Below are 13,923 nucleotides of genomic sequence, written 5' to 3'. Positions count from 1 at the left end.
TGGCCAAACTGCGAGGAAGCTTTGAATCCTTTTTCCAGAAGAGGGCTCACCAGTGGGAAAACACGGAGGCCTGTCCCCCCCAGATCCTTGCTGTTTTGGGAGGCCCCTGACAACATACTGTTGATGTTGAACCGGAGAGTTTGATTTGTGCTCGGGAGTCTGAGCTTGTAGCTGGGCTCCTGCAGAAGCCTCATGAAAGATGCATTTCACCAGGCGGTTCCAGGGGAGAGACTGGCTTAAATTACAGCTCCATAAATCCAAATATTGGCATCTCTGCAAATCCAAATGTAGAGATTTCAAAAAAAGTCTAAATTCTAAGAATCTTATTTTGCACTTCTTGTGCAAAATGGGGAGGATGAGATATTTAGAGAGGAGGCAAGGCTGTCAATAATGAGAAAAGCTTTAGCACAGCGAACCCAACCCCCTTTTCTTTCCTTGGGCATTCTTCATGCTTCCAGGGAAAAGGGATGACATGAGAGAGGAAGGCAGCATTTGTTCAGCTTGGCTTTTTTCAGGACAGATTAGGGGGACCACCCACCCAGGATTTGGGGCACAGGGCTCAACAAATCTGGTTGGTCAATTTCTGTCTGCTTTCCCCAAGCCACTTCTAGGCCTGGGACCAAGGGAACCCCATGGGGAACTCACCCCACTATAATCTGTTCACAACCCAGCAGCCCCCAGCAATCCCATGAAACTATGAGCCAAACCAGATCACTCCTTTGCTCAAAACCCTCCTGTGGCTCCCTATCTCCCCTGGAGAAGGGCCAAAGTCCCTAAAATAGTCCCGAAAGCCCTGGCCCGCCTTCCCCATTACCTCTCTGGCACCTCTTCACGCACACCTCCAGACACACGGGCACCTTACTATTCCTCTCCTGTGATGGGCATGCTCCTCTCTCACAGCCTTAACATTTGCTGTTCCTTCTACCTGGAACATTTCCCCCCAGATATCTTCATGGTGTGCTAGGTCTTAACTCAGATGATAGCTTCTTCGTATGCCTTCCCTGACAACTCTATTTAAAATTCCAGATGGCTTCCCATACATACCCCTTATTCTTTCCTGATCAATTTCTTGATCACTCAACTCATTTGTCACCTTTTAGGATTCTACTTTAATTTCTCTATTAATTATTTTTGTTTATTATCTCTCCTAATTAGAGCATAAGCTCTATGAAGTCAGGGATCCTTGTTTTGTTCACTGAGGTATCCCCAGCTTCCAGAACTGTGTTTGACACATGGAAAAGATTGTTCTTAATTTAGAGATAAGCAATTACTTATAAAATTTACTAAACACCTATGTGTGCCAGGCACTCTACGAGACAGTTGAATTTCAGAGGGATTAAGAAGTTAAGCACAGGTAATGCAGCTAATTGCACCAAGAAATTATAGCTCTGTCCTGTTCAACATGGTAGCCACCTGTCCTATGTGACTATTGAGCACCTGAAATGTAACTGGTCTGAACTGAAATGGGTTGTAAATGTAAAATGCACACCAATCTTACACTATGACACAAAAAATTTAAATATCTTACTTTTTTTTTTTTCTGAGTGATTACATGTTGGAATTGTGATATCTTAGATCTCCTGGGTTAAACAAAAGATATTTTTTACAGAGCCCGGACACCAGCCATTAACATTACTGAGCATGTGCTACTCCCTGCCAGCTAAGCAACCTTCTGAGAGGCATCTGGGGACTCACATAAGACATGCTTACAAAGAATACAAATTGACTTAATAATTATATTTCCTTTTGTCAATCAGTAAGCTGAGAGGTGAGGGCCTGGCTTTATGCCTCTGACTCTGTGGGCTAAGTCCCTCCACTGTCCGTGAGTTGTCAGAGTTGGTTTCTGAGCCTTTGAGCTTGATGATTACATACACCTCAAATGATGGAGAATTCACAGAGGTGGTAGTAAACAAACAAATAAATAAGATCGTAGCAGCTAACGTCTGTGAGATGCTTACTATGCATAGCACCATTCTAAGACCTTCACCTACGAGGTAGGCATTGTTATCATTATCCTCAAGGATCTTGCCCATGGCAACACAGCTAGTGCCTTGCGGAGTCAAGAGTCAGACATAAAACAGTGCCACAGAGTAGGGGTAACCTCGAGCTAGCTGCCCAGCAGGCCCAGATAGTAACCAATATGGCAGAGTTCCTTTGTCTTCATACTCCATGTTCCCCCTGGTCCCACCTGTGGGTGATGAGGCCCTCACCTGTTACCTTTGCATTCATTCATGAATCTGACTCCTCGTCACCCTTCCGACATCATGTCCTCTCAGTTTCCCACTTACCCACTACGTATGTCCCAGCCACGTCAGTCCTTGGTTTCCTGTCAACACCAGGCTTGTGATTACCTCAGGCCTTGACAGATCCATTCCCTGGGCCTGGAATGTTCTAGAATTCCACTCTAAACAAAGCTAAATCCTTTGTCTTCTTTATGCCTCCAATTAAGTCAAGTCCTTAGAGGGGGTTTTGCTAACTAGCTTGTTACACATCTCACCCTTCCTCAGCTTGTTTCCTACATAACACTTATTACAGTAGTGATTATATTTGCTTATTTCATCATTGCCTGTGTCTCAAGGAATCTAGACTGATGTGTCACTATTGAACCCTAGTTGTCCAGTATAGTGTCCTACACACAGTAGGTGCTTAACAAATATGTGCTGAGTAAACACACCCTTCTTTGGATTAGCCTGATATTCTCATTTGGTGTGACTCAGGAGAAGCATTTCTTCCAAAAAATGATTTTGAGTTTCAAGTGTGTGTTCAGTTCGTAAAACCCAGGTGTGAAGGGGAACCAGGAAGAAGTAGATGGAGTAAAATGGGTGAAGTAGGAGAAATAGAAAAGAAAAGAAAAACAAAGAAAGGAATACAATATGGACCTATTAAGGAGAACAAATATCAAGAAAGGGTTTTGCTAAAGTTCACGGCATTGGGGTTGATTGCCAGTTTGGTGGCTGAGTTCTCGAACTAGACTACGGGAGCGAAAGATGGGATGGAGTTCTCCCTCTACAAGGTGAGGACCCGCCTGCGGGCTAGCCCTGCCCTGGGCCCTGTGGCAGGGGCTGAATGTGCACTGCTCCACAAGGCCGTGAGCCCCTGTGCCTGGCAGTGCAGCTCCAGGAATCCATATTGAATGCCTACTTTATGCCATCCGTTGTTCTCCCTTGCTATGCAGAGGGAACAAAACCTAATATTTGCCCTTCGGATGCTCACGGCTCCATCACACCAACTAGCATCTACTGAACAGCTCAGGAGGTATTTAGTAAACTTTTTTTTTTTTAAGTAACAGATTAATGAATGCATAGAATTAAGCCTTTGTCTTCAGAGTCCTAAACGCAGTTGGGAATGCCAGACGAAGTATATTTAGAGACTGAGCCCAAAGGATAAGTTATATAAGCTTATATAGCTATGTTTACCTAGCGTTTGCAAACTGGAGAAGCTATAATCACTCCGTACATAGCTATTGTAGGGGAGGAAGCAACTGATTTTGCTCTACCTGTCTTAGGTTCATTGGCTGGGGTCCTCAAATTAGACTGGCAAATGACAGATTAACAAGAGAAAAACAAATAAAAGCTTATTAACGTGTGCTTCACGCATCTACACAGGAGTGCTCTGTGATGAGTAGATCAAAAGGGTGGTTAGAACCTGGGCTTGTATAACATCTTAGCAAAGTATAGTAATTTTGTAGAGAAGTGACGTGACAAAGAAAAAGGACTTTGAGCTTCTAGGGAAAGCAAATTGTGGGAAGGCAAATATATGGGGAAACTAATGGAAATTTCCTCAGTGCCATCTTAACTCCAGTGGTACAGGAAGTGGGGAAAGGGGACACCTTAACGAGGGGGATTTATGTTCTGTTTTCAGGCAGAGAGGTAGAGGGCAGAGAACTTTTCTTATATCTGCTTCTTCTCAGTTGCTTTCAACTCAATCCTTGTGCCAAAGTGACATCTTTTGGGACGGTGTGTTATACTACTCTTTACTATGAACTAGCAAAACGATGAGATCCTATCTCTGAGGTAGCAGGAGAATTCATTCTGTGCCAGGGACTGTGGTAATTTTGTAATCATTATCTGGTTAACCCTTCTCACAACCTCACAGGGCAGGTTCTATCAGGAGTCTAATACTCACTGTATAGCTGAGGAAAGTGCACCATCTAAAGGAACCCGTCCCTGTCACAGAGCTGGCAAAGCAGCCAACCAACAGAATATGGACCGAGACAGGTCTGAATACAAGTCCCACTGGACCCGGAACCCCGGTGCTCCAACCACTATTTGCCCCACTGATGTGACAACAACAGGAAGGAGCTTCTTGGTAAGGCAAAATGCACCCCTTAAGTGTTTCTTTCTCCTCTTCCTCCTCCTCTAAGTGGGGCATGCTTTACCCAGAGCAGCTAGCTCAAGGTTTTCAGACTGGTTTCTTAGGATTTAGCACACCCATACTGATTTCAGTAGCAGCCTGATCGAAGTTGGCCCCACTGGGAAAAGGAACCTGAACTTTCTATATCAGGATAGCCCAGGGAGAGGCAAAAAGAAACAACCTGGGGACCCTGACTAATTTGACAAATGAACGTATTACTGTGGGAGGGTCTGAGTCATTAGAGCTTTGGGGACATGCCAACTATGATAAATAAATTGGATTTCAGCGTGCTGTACCGAATCGCTACATCCCCGTAGGCACTTCAACACGACACCAAACCTGAGCGTGAAGAAGTCTGCCATTTTGGCAAGGTCGAAAAGATTCCCATTCCCAGCTGGCAAATTTCCCTCACCTCGTGATTTACAAATTCCTGCCCAAATGGTCAGGGACTGGATCAACATTTACCAATACTGTACTCAGCCTCTTTCCTTCCATTGTCCACAAGCCCCAGGGGCTCTTCCCTCCTGGGTCATTATGTAAATGAGTTACTGGCAGAATATGATAGCCTTTAACTAGGAACACTCCACCTTGACCATCTCTAGTTAGCTGGATTTCTGCTTAACCGAAGGTTAAATAAAATCTGCTTTGTTTCCTTCCTTGTTATTGAAAATCTTCCTAAACTGTGTTAGTTCACCTACCTGCCTAAGTTTCTGGAGTAGAATACAAATAATTACATTTTTGCTTGGTGATCGCACATCTTGCGGTGCCTCGGGGCTCTCTTCTTGCCTCATGGTTAGGATTAAAATCTCCATGTAGTTGTAGACTTTTGTGAGAAATTGGGTGCCAACTCTCCTTAGTTTTGAAAAGAAATTAATTTAGTTTTATTAAGAGAAACACAGCATCTTGCCTTCCCGGTGCCTAGCAGAGTGTCAGGGGTATTTTTCTCAAAAATGCTGGTGGAGTCATTGACTACCTGCTATGAATTTATTTCTTGCAGATTCCCCCCCCCCCCAATAATAATTGTATCTGGTCTTTATTGATTGCTAATGGTAGTTCCAGGTGTTGCACTAAGCCCTGTGCTTGCTTTACAGCATTTCACCGCATTTTGCCACACGGTGGGTGGGCTTTCTTCTACAGATGAGGAAAAGGAGCCTCAGAGAGGTTGAGTGACTGGGCATATGTTCTAAAACTAGTAGGAAGGCACAAAACAGAATTCACATTACTTGAGGGGTTTTATTTATGGATGGCAGTTTTCCTCTGCATGAGAGGCTAGATATGCCAGAACTGCTCCAAAAACCACAAGAAAATGGAACCTATGAGAAGCGAAATTGAGGTGGGGAAGACAGACATTTATCCCATGGTCCTAGACTTCCCATATATTGGGGAGTCAGTACAGTTTTGTAATTGCGAGAAGGAATTTTCCCATTATCTGTGGGGAAGGACCAGGCTGTTTGTTTTGTTGGCTTGCTTTGTTTATAATTTCTAACTTTTTGTGCGTGGTACCTTTGCAAAAGAACATAGATACCAATTACCAGAAGAATGAAGTAAAAATAATAACAGGAGTACAAGCCCTAATTTTTAAAAAGTGATTATCAGATTTACAGATATGCAATAGTTGTCAAATAGTTATAGAATTTCGAGTGGTTCACTCCCAGTTTTTGTTCTTTCCCTGTGGACAGGTAACAGTTGGTGGACCTACTCCCATTCCACTTCAGAGTGCTGATGGGGTTTTGGAGTGATGGGGGTCCGGACCTGATGGCCAAGAAAGAATTCTTGAGATGTCTTTGGTGCAAAAAAGGTGATTTTATTAGAGCAGGGGACAGGACCTGTGGGCAGGAAGGGCTGCACTGTTTATATCTTATAGAGTTGGGGGAGGTGAGGTCAAAAGGGGCGCCTCCAGAGGGACTTTTTTTTTTTTAATGTTTATTTATTTTTGAGAGAGATGGGGACAGAGTACAAACGGGTTAGGGGCAGAGGGAGAGGGAGACACAGAATCCGAAGGAGGCTCCAGGCTCCGAGCTGTCAGCACAGAGCCCGACGTGGAGCTCGAACTCACAAACCGTGAGATCATGACCTGAGCCAAAGTCGGAGGGACGCTCAACCTACTGAGCCACCCAGGAGCCCCTAGGGGGACTTTCTTATGCTACAGGAGACTCAAAAGACATCAGAGGCCTAGCTATTGTGAAGCTAAGTGTGTTTTTCCTCTAGTAAGGCTTTAACATTATGACGGTAGGGAGTTCCCGGAGAAATGTTATACTCTGTATTTGCCTCGAGTATTTGTCAATGGGCTGCAGTTATAAGGAAATTTAATTTTACCTGACCCTTCCTTCTTGCCTTTTTCCCCATATCACTAGGGAGGGGAACGTGGTGTTGGGGCTCCAGAAACTGAGTCTACAGGTGTCTAGAGATTAGGCTAGTGATAAGATTGTCTTTTTCTTGTAATTCACTAAGATATTTATAAACTGATGGAGACTCCTGTCTTGCAAGACTGTGATCTCGATCAGTTAATCATTTGGGTTTTTTCCCCTTTCCTTTGTTCTTGGGCAGCGGGAGTGCCAGAGGAATATCACATATACCACACCTGGGTGTGGGGGTGTTATTAGCTTGTGCTTTGCCCCTAGCTTGCCTCTGCTCCCTCATCAGTGCTGGGTCAGACTGCCCCTCCTCCCAGTGTGTGGTCTTTCACCTGGCAGCATGGTCCTCACCTGGGAGCTGAGCTCATTGGAAATGCAGGCTTTCAGGCCCCCAGGCCCCCACTTCCTAGTCAACCTACTGAATTAGAACCTGCAGTTTAGCAAGGTCACCAGGTGATTCTTGTGCACGTTAGCATGTAGGAAGCACTGTCTCAGAACATAGGCTCTGAAGTCTGACCACCTGCTTTCATCAATCTCTTATCTCTTACTTCTGTGTGACCCTGGGCATCTCACTTAACCTCTCTGTGCTTCAGTTCCCTAGTGTGAACAGTCTACCCCTCTCTGGGCTACTGTGAGCCCTGCCAGGTAATACACGTGGAGAGTTAAAGCCAGATGAGCTGAGCCCTACTGAGCCCTGCATTGTAAGGTAATGGCTCTGGAGCTATTGTTATTGTTAATGATTAAAAAAAAAATTTTTTTTTCTAAGCCAGCCTATTGTCTTTGAGGCCTAAGCATCCAGGCCAAGGACGTTTACTTTGATGGTTGATAAGGGAGCATATGGCAAGCAGAGGGCAAAGCACAAGCCAGCACTGCTGCCTACCCGCCTCCCCCGCCACCCCCCCAAGGGTGAAATATATGTGATATTCCTCAGGCACTCCCGCTGCCTAAGAACAAAGGAAAGGACAGAAAATAAATGGTTAAACTGATAGGAGTCTCTTTCAGTTTACAGATAATTGAGTAAAGGGCAAGAAAAAGGCAATCTTATCCATAGCCTAATCTCCAGCAACCTGTAGAATCCGTTTCCTGGAGCCCTAATAACACCCTCATCAAGATGTAAGGGGGTTTGAGTGCTGGCCATGGTGATGCGGAAACAAAGGCAAATGAAAAATGAAATTTCCTTACTGCCTACAGCCCATTGACAAGTCCTTGAAACAGGCAGAGTGACCTTCCTCTAGGAGCTCAGCTGCCTCGATGATGACACTTTGCTAGGGGCAAAAGGGAATTTTAGCTTAACATTATCCTGACCCCCCTAGGATCCTGTGAGTCTCCTCAAACACATAAAAATTCCTTTGCAAATCTCCTTTATCTTTAACTCCCAAGTATATGCTGGCAATTATACTCCATGCATATGGCCCCTGATATACATCTGAAGGGTCTCATGACTGAGGTTTTACTAAACAGTAATAAATGACATTTTCCTACCAACAGCTAGCTTCTCAAGGTCCTAGAAACCTTGCTTCCAAAATTCCTTACGGACTTACACTGTCCCTAACCCCCTCTGAACCTGAAGCTATATAGAAGAAAGAAAGCAGCTCTTTCTGTCCACAGGTCCTGTCCCCATGCTTTAATAAAGTCACCTTTTGCACCAAAGACATCTTCAAGCATTCTTTCTTGACCATCGGCTCCGAATCCCACCATCACCCCAAAACCCCGTCAACGGTCACATTTTTTTTTAGCTGTATGGCCCCCTTCCCCTGTTTGATCCATGTTATTTAAATGGCTGCTGAGGCCATTTAAAACCCACTTGGACAGGTTCTTCACCCCACTCAGGACCATCTGTTCATACTAGCCCCCATCCTGAACAAGTAAGACTACAAGGGGCCCTGCAAACTGGGAAATTCTGGTTTCCCAGAAGGTTGAGGGCAGATCTCACTGGGGCTTGGTGGCACTCTCTGGGTCAGGGACCCATGGCAGTTCAGCTGGGAGAAAGGACACACACTCTGCTCTGCCTGGTGGGGTTTCTGTCAGGTTTCAGAGTCACGGCTGGATTGCCTTCTTTTCTTCTGTTATCTCTACAGATGAAAACCAGCGTGTCCACTGGTGAGGCTAACGTTCCTGTGAGCTGGGGCCAGGAAAAGGCAGCAGACAAAGGGAACAGTCAGCCAAGTAGAGTTTGCTGGAGATTTACGTGGAAACCTCCTCACAGAGGCAGTGCTGCTGGATTTATAACGAGGGTGAGATAATTTGTTCTTGTGTGCTAAGATAAGGGTAAACAAATTTCATGCTGTGATGTAAGCCCCTATCTGCAGAAGTCAGGAAAGATTCCCTGCCCTGCCGCCGAATCGCGTGCTTGACAAATTATCCTCAGAGGCTTATTTCTCTGGAGACTTCATCTAGCGGTCATGCCCGGGCCTGAGTATGAAAGGTGGAAGGACCGGCCTGGGTGCAGAGGAGGGGGACTCTTGTGTTCCTGTGCATCTGGAAGCCCAGAAATGAAAGTGACCACAGCGCTGCGGTGGCATTGAGTAGCTCCGTGGGATCCCTGGGCATGATTGAGGAGACATGCCTGGAAATGTGAGTTTCTGTTTCACCTCGTGCTTGGCCTTGGTGCAGCAGTCACGTACGCCCTGGCTCTCCCTTTACAACGTCAACGGCAAGTAGGTAAGTGTCCGGTGTTCCTAGTTGCTCATCACACCTCCAGGGAAGGAAGCCTTCACTGGGCTCCAGGAACTAGTTGGCTGTCTCTCCCATACCTTCCACTTCTTTTTTTTTTTTTTTTTAAGTTTATTTTTGAGAGACAGAGCATGAGCGGGGGAGTGGCAGAGAGAGAGGGAGACACAGAATCTGAAGCAGGCTCCAGGCTCTGAACTGTCAGGACAGAGCCCGATGCAGGGCTCGAACTCATGGACTGCGAGATCATGACCTGAGCTGAAGTCGGATGCTCAACCGACTGAGCCACTCAGATGCCCCTTTGTTTATTTTTTACAGAGAGAGAGAGAGAGAGTGTACATGCATGAGTTGGGGAGAGGGAGAAAGAGAATCTTAAGCAGCTTCCATGCCCGGCATGGAGCCCAACGCGGGGCTCCATCTCACGACCGGGAGATCATGACCTGAGCCAAAATCAAGAGTCTGATGCTTAACTGATTGATTGAGCCACCCAAGCACCCCATTTTTTCTGTTTGTTTTTGAACCTCTTTAAAAAACATTGGGGTGCAACTTAAAATTTGGAAAGCTTATTATTCTATAGTGTACATTATTTAGTGTTTTGCATATATATTTTTTATAATCTTAATTATTCTGTATGTAATTATTATCATCCCCTTCCCAGATACTCAGACTGAGGCCCCAGAACCAAGAAAACACAGCTCTTGTGTAGCAAAGCCCAAGCTGATCCCAGTGTCCTGAGCCAGGGTATATTGCTATCCGTGTGCCTTTGGGCATTTCCCTGGGCCTGGGCCTGCCTCTCATTTTCCCCAACTGTAAAACATGGGGAGAGACAGATTAAGATCCCATCAGCTGCTCGTCAGTGGCGTCAGAGGTGCAGGAGGAGGAGGTGTGCAGTCAGGCAGACTGGGCTTCAAGGCTTGAGCAACGTCACGTGTGAGTCCCCAGTACACAGCCTTGGGTGTGAGAAAAGTGAATAGGGAGCCAGTCAGTAGCACAGGGCCTTCAAGAGGCAACTCATCCCGGAGCCTAGAAGTCTAACCTGCAACGGATGAGTGACCAGGCCGGCGTTGGTCTGATTTTAAAGATGGCGTGGTCTTAAAGATGGCGTGGTCGTGTTTGTGGGTTTGCAGAGTAAGGCACACACACGTGCACACTCATGCACACACAGATACAATCATCAAGAGAGTGTGTGTAGCCAGAGACACAAGAGACGTAGGATAAGATTCTTTTACGTTGCAGATGATATCATCCAAACTCGCCGGCATCCCCATAGAGGACTTTGAAGATTACGAATGTCTTCTGTTACTCAGTCTTCCTCTGCCCATGCTTTCCATATTCTTGGTGCAGACGGTATGTATATTACTTTTTTGGAAAACAGAGTAATGTATATGTGTGTGTATATATACGTATATATATATGCGCATATATATATATATATATATATATATACATATATATATATCACTATATATTTTTTCCCCATGATTTTTCCTTACGTAGACTATTCTGAAAGTTCATTCACAAAGCTGGGAAGCATAGTTGCCTCTGGGTAGGGATCTGAGTGCCAGAGGTACGAAAGAGAATAATTTTGCATAATATCCTCTTTTATATTTTTTGCATCTTTTAATCATGGATGCGGATTCCTTATTCAAAACAGTAAACTTAAAGAAAAAATAAATTAAAAAATAAACTGTGGTCAAGTGTCTGTCTTACACTCCGCTGTTCCTGAATTGGTTCCTCCGAGCAGATGATTGTTTCTGAATGTGATTAACTCGCAAAGTATTTATAATACAGTTAAAGGCTGTTTAGGGTTCATCAGAAAGAAGTAGACTGAAGGAAGGCCCCTGAGGTGCGGAGGATGGAAATGCCCTAGAGGGGGGCTGTTTCTCCCACCTCAGCCAGGAAAGACCAGACCACTGGGGCGTGATGAGTGCCGGTAATTCCAGAAAATCAGTTAAGAAATGAGGTGGACTCTTCGTCTTGGCACGTGGCTGGAAGGGGAGTATTTAGTAGGAGCATTGGGAGATTTGAACTGGACTTATGGAACTTCTTTTTTAGTTTTGAAAGTAATTTGGCTGCAGGTACCAAACATTTGTTGCTGGACTGACCTGTGGCCACAGAACCAAGGTGCAGGCTTTAAAGGCAGAGTTACCTGGCTGTATTTAATACCTGCCCTGGGCCGGATGGTGGGTAGGCATTTTGCCGGTCTTAAACAATCCTAACAAGTAGTGAATTTTACCTGCAAATGAACTTAAGACCATAACGAAGTTAGGGGTTAATCAGCTGGCCCCGGATGTCACAGCTAATATAGCAGACTCACAATGTGACACCAGATTCTCTTTGATTCCAAACCCTAGGCTTTCCCCGATACTGTCTAAAGAAAAGGAGCTTGGGGTGGGGGTGGGGGGGCGCCTGGGTGGCTCAGTCGGTTGAGCGTCTGACTTCCCTTCAGGTCATGATGTTGTATGGGTTCAGGCCCCACATTAGGATCTGTGCTGACAGCTCAGAGCCTGGAGCCTGCTTCGGATTCTGTCTCCCTCTCCTTCTGTCCCTCCCCTATCTGTGCCCCCTCTCTCTCTCTCTCAAAAAGTAAATAAACATTGAAAAAATTTAAAAAAGAGAAAAAAAAGGAGCTCGGGCTATTGTCTTATTATATTGGCAAATATTTATCATGAATGAGGTCGTGGTTCTCAACCCTGGCTACATCACAATCACCTGCAAGCGTTGTTCGAACACTTGTTGCTAGCCCCCATCCCCAGAGCTTTGGGTTCCATAGGTTTGGGGCAGGGCCTGGGAATCTGCATCTCTAACAAGTTCTCAGGTGATGCTGATGCTTCTAGTTTGGTGACTCCTCTTTGAGAACCACTGCCATAAAGAGACTAGAGTAGGGGGCTCATAAAGCTTAACTGTTGAGTTGAGGATCAGATGTGATAGGAACAGGGCAATTTCATGCTGTTTATATTTCTTGCAATTATTTGTGTTTTTCTTTGGGTTTTAATGAAGTACTTTCTGAAAATATTTACCTATTTTTCCTGTTTTAAGGTGAAAGAGGGAAATGACTGTGTTGGCACATGAGCCAGAGAGAAGGGAGAGCAATGTACCTTAAAGGTACCTGGAGAGCCGACCACAGGACTCCGTAGGGGAAAGACCAGATCACTGATCAGGACTGGTCAGGTCACAAGTGACAGAAATCTAACTCCTTTCTCTTACAATCAGATTTGGCTGTGTGAAACAGCAGCTCACTTTAAACAGTGTCTTGAAACCAATTTTCTGTTTTTCTCGGACAACAATTCTGGAGGTAGATGGTCACTGTCATTGCCTTAGCGGCTCAACAATATCAGGTCCGGTATCTTTGGGATTTTTTTTCCTTTTTGTAAAAACACCTGGTCTTAAAAGAGCTGCTGTGGCTCCAGTCATCACATCTATATTCTAGTAAGGAAGGCGGAAAGTGGAAGGGATGTGGTCTACCTCCTCAATTGGTATATCCCTCTTAAAGGCTTCAACTGTGTGTCATATAACTACTTCTAGCTGCAAGGGAAATGGACAGAGTATTTAGAGGTGATACATTGTGTCCCCTACACAAAACCAATTTTTCAGACAAAGGAGGAGGAGTGATTGGATATAAGAATGCACTGAACAGTCTTGCACAGCAGATTGGGCAAAATGGAGAAGACAGTAGCTTTAGGAGAAAGGCAAAAATGGGTGGCTTTGAGAAAGTTATACGAGTTAGCTTTTGCTGAAAAACAAGCCACTCCAAAATTTGCTGTCCTATAAAGTTTAAGTAAGCATCTATTTGTTTATGAATCTGTAGATTGGCAACTCATCTGAGAGACTCACCTGTGCTCCATATGGTGTCAGCTGGGCTTAGTGTTGCATCTGTGACCTTAGCCAGATGGCTGGCATAGCTGAGATCTTTGAGATACCTGCGATCTTTTGTCTACATGGTTTCTGGTCCTACTGTCACCTTCTTCACATGGTGGCAGGAAGGTCCCAGAGAGTCACAAGTTATTTATTGTTGAGCAACACAACCACTCTAAAACACGGAGAAATACACAACCACCCTTTCATTTGCTCATAGCTCCGTGAACCATCATTTTGGTCTGGGCTCAACTTGATACTTCTTCTGCTGATCTCTGGTATCGCTCATGTGACAAAACTGGGGCCAGATGATCCACGAGGGTCTTCCTTTTATGTCCAGCAAATGGTGCTGTCTATTGGCTGAGCCGCTTGTCTCCTTAGGCTAGCCTGGGCTTCTTCACATGCTGACCAAGTTCTAAAAGCAGCAACGGAGAGAGTAGGTCCCAACATGTAAATGCGTTCCAAGCCTCTATCGTATCACATTTGCTGGTGTCCCACCAGCCTCAGCGAGTCCTGTGGCCAAGATGCGAATCAGCATGGGAGGGGACTGTGCAGGTTGTGTATACGAGGAGACAGGATTTAAGTCTCCCACGTGTACCTTAAGCCGAAGACTTGGATATCCACAGTGTTCTCTCTATCACATTTTTGCTTTTCTTTACTTGTCTTCCTCATTCCTTTAGGCAAAAGCCTT

Source organism: Panthera uncia, chromosome F2, assembly GCF_023721935.1.
Source record: "Panthera uncia isolate 11264 chromosome F2, Puncia_PCG_1.0, whole genome shotgun sequence".
In the NCBI taxonomy this organism is placed as follows: domain Eukaryota; kingdom Metazoa; phylum Chordata; class Mammalia; order Carnivora; family Felidae; genus Panthera; species Panthera uncia.
The sequence above is the reverse complement of the archived record's forward strand: the minus strand, read 5'-3'. Positions refer to the sequence as shown.